The 2536-nt window shown below is 65.0% G+C and overlaps 1 protein-coding gene across 7 annotated transcripts in view; it reads right to left on the bottom strand.

Annotated features, from left to right (window-relative positions):
* The window catches only part of ADAMTSL5 (ADAMTS-like 5), an 8616-nt gene extending 8359 nt beyond the window's left edge, over positions 1 to 257 (bottom strand). For 5 of the 7 annotated variants that reach the window (XM_010844562.1, XM_010844560.1, XM_010844561.1 and 2 more), the window contains exon 1: positions 175 to 257. The gene's annotated coding sequence lies outside the window, so the exon portion shown is untranslated. The remainder of the gene's footprint in view (positions 1 to 174) is intronic. The other 2 variants (XM_010844566.1, XM_010844565.1) reach the window with 2 other exon arrangements.
* Between the last annotated feature and the right edge of the window lie 2279 nt (positions 258 to 2536).

Here is a 2536-nt window from a genome sequence, read left to right as displayed (position 1 = left end):
GCACGGTGGGTACAATCTCAGGGCGGCCACGCCTCCGGGCCTCAGTTTCCCCAGGAGGAAGTGGGGATGGGCTTCCTCCCACCCTATGGATGGTTGCCTCACCCCTCAAACCCAGCTTTGGGTTGGGGAGAAGACGCTGGCCGCGATAGTGGGGGGATAGAAAGAGGGACTTACCGGCTACGCAGAGCCCAGGCGGCTCGTCCTGGCTCCCCGGGCGGCCCCTGGGCGAGCGGAAGCGGCGGGGCCCGTGAGGAGGGCGGGGGGAGCCGGGCTCGGCCCCTCCCACCCGGCCTCCCAGGGCGCGCCCCGGCCTGGGTCCGGAGGGGCGGTGGCGCCGTGCGCCCCCGCGCGGCCGTAGCGCGCCTGGGCACGGATCTGCGGCAGGGGACTGCCCTGCACGAGCGGCGCCCCGCCCCCCGCCCCGGGACTGCGGCCTGGTGTCCGACAGTCCGGGTCCCGGTGACCTTGGGAAGCCCAGGGAAGGGGAGCCACGCGGGAACTGACCCCCACCTCGGGGCTGCTATTCCGGGCGCAGCGCTCAGGGCCAGGGAATGTGCGCACACCGAGAGCGCCCTGCTGTGGCTCCTGGAGGGTGCTGCCCTGTCTCCACCGACGCCCAGATCGCGTCGCCCCGAAGGTTCCTTTTCGCGGCCACTACCCCTCCCCAAATCACTCTCCCTACCCCTCCCTCAAGGTCACTCGGGGTTGCGGTTGCGGGGTTCCCGCCCCAGGTCCCGACCACCCCCAGCGCAGGGCCCCAGAGCACTGGGGAGAAGCTCGGCCCCAGGGGCCGGGCGTGGGGGGCGGAGAGCCCCTTCCCAGCCTGGCGCATTCCCGGGCGCTGCTGTCACCAGAGGACGCGCCCCACCCCGGCTCCCGCCCTCTTTGCACGGCCTCGGGCGGCGAGCCGTGGCTTCGACGCTAGCCCTGGTTGAGGAGGTCCCCTTCTCATGTGGCTGCGGCCGCGCCCTCCTCGACCTCAGGTTCCCCAGCCAAGCAATGGGGCCCGCCGGGACCTGTCTCCACCGCGATATTTTGTGCCGACCGGCAAGGACAGGGTTACCCCAGGGCTCCCCACCATCCCACCCTTTCCTGGTTTAGCATCTGCGTACCCTTCATCTCCCGCCCTGACAGGGACGCCGCAGGCGCCCTCCACTCACCCCCTCCCCCTGGCTCCTCCCCGTCGCCCCGGGATGCCCCCTGGCGAGCGGCTTGAGGATACTGGGTCACCAAGTGGGCGAAGGGAGGACGGCCCTTCTTCTTCATGGGCTCGGCCCGGGCTCAGCTTGAGTGCCGCCTTCTCCGGGGAGCCCGCTGTGGGGTCTCCCAGCCCAGACCACAGGGAGGGCGCATTGCAGGTCCCGCTCTGTTCTCCAGCCTGGAGCAGCTCAAAACAGGGCTGTCCAATGCCATTTATTTGTCCAGAACTTATTGAGCACTTACTGTGTGCCACTGAGGGCTTCCTGCGTGGTTCAGCGGTAAAGAATCTGCCTGCGATACAGGAGACTCTGGTTGGATCCCTGGGTTGGGAAGATTCCCTGGAGGAGGGCATGGCGAACCCACTCTAGTATTCTTGGCTGGAGAATCCCATTGACAGAAGAGTCTGGAGGGCTACAGTCCATGGAGTCAACAAGAGTCAGACATGACTGAAGACTGATCACACACATGTGCTGCTGCACCTGGAAACAACCCCACCAATTAGGCTAGTGAGGTAGGCATCCCCTAGAAGGGTGTAAGGCCACCTTCTGACCTAGAGGCTCTGAAAAAATAGCCCAAGCTCACTGCAGATGGGGTTGGGGGTCAAGAAGGCCCTTCCCTAGAAGGTGATTGCCACAGGAAGGTGGCAGAAGGGCACCTGGAACAGCATATGCAAAGGTCCTGAGTCTGGAATAGAGAATAAGATACCATAGGGAAGTTGGTGTGGTTGGAACAAATAGCCAGGGTTGGGGTGGAGGTGTGGTCAGAGAGGGGTTAGGGTTAGGGGGGTGGCAGCCATGGGAAGTGGGGGGCGCTCTGGTTTGGGAACACCTGTCTCTGGCATTCTGGGGGCAGGAGGGGGCTCCAGAAAGCAGTGGGGAGGCAGCGGCAGGCATGGTGGGGACAAGGGCTGGGGTGGGGGAAGGGACAGCACTGGATGGTTCCCAGCAGTCTGGGAGTAGTCTGCAGGCTGTGTGACAGATCCCAGGAGGACTGGATGGGAGGAGGCAGGCAGGAGCCTGGCATGAGCAGCCAGGGAGGGGCCCTCTTCCCTGAGGGATGGGGGTGGCAAGTTCAGAGGTCAGCTGGGGATGGATCTAGGCATAAGGCACGGAGAGGCTGGGAGTCCAGGGGCCACATCTGGCCAGAGATGGACACGTGGGCATCCACTGCACACAGTGGTGGTGAGAGTGGTGGATGAGGTCATGGGGTGTGTGTGTGGACAGAACGAAGACTGGGGTCCCCTGAGGTCTTCAGAGAATGGGCGTCTAGGAGGCAGGAGTAACCTGTGTGAGTGAGCTAAGGATGGAGCTGGACCAGTGGCTGGGGGGGCAGCATC

This window comes from Bison bison, unplaced genomic scaffold (assembly GCF_000754665.1).
Source record: "Bison bison bison isolate TAMUID 2011002044 unplaced genomic scaffold, Bison_UMD1.0 scf7180017864203, whole genome shotgun sequence".
Taxonomy (NCBI): domain Eukaryota; kingdom Metazoa; phylum Chordata; class Mammalia; order Artiodactyla; family Bovidae; genus Bison; species Bison bison.
This window is presented reverse-complemented; position numbering and strand designations above follow the sequence as displayed.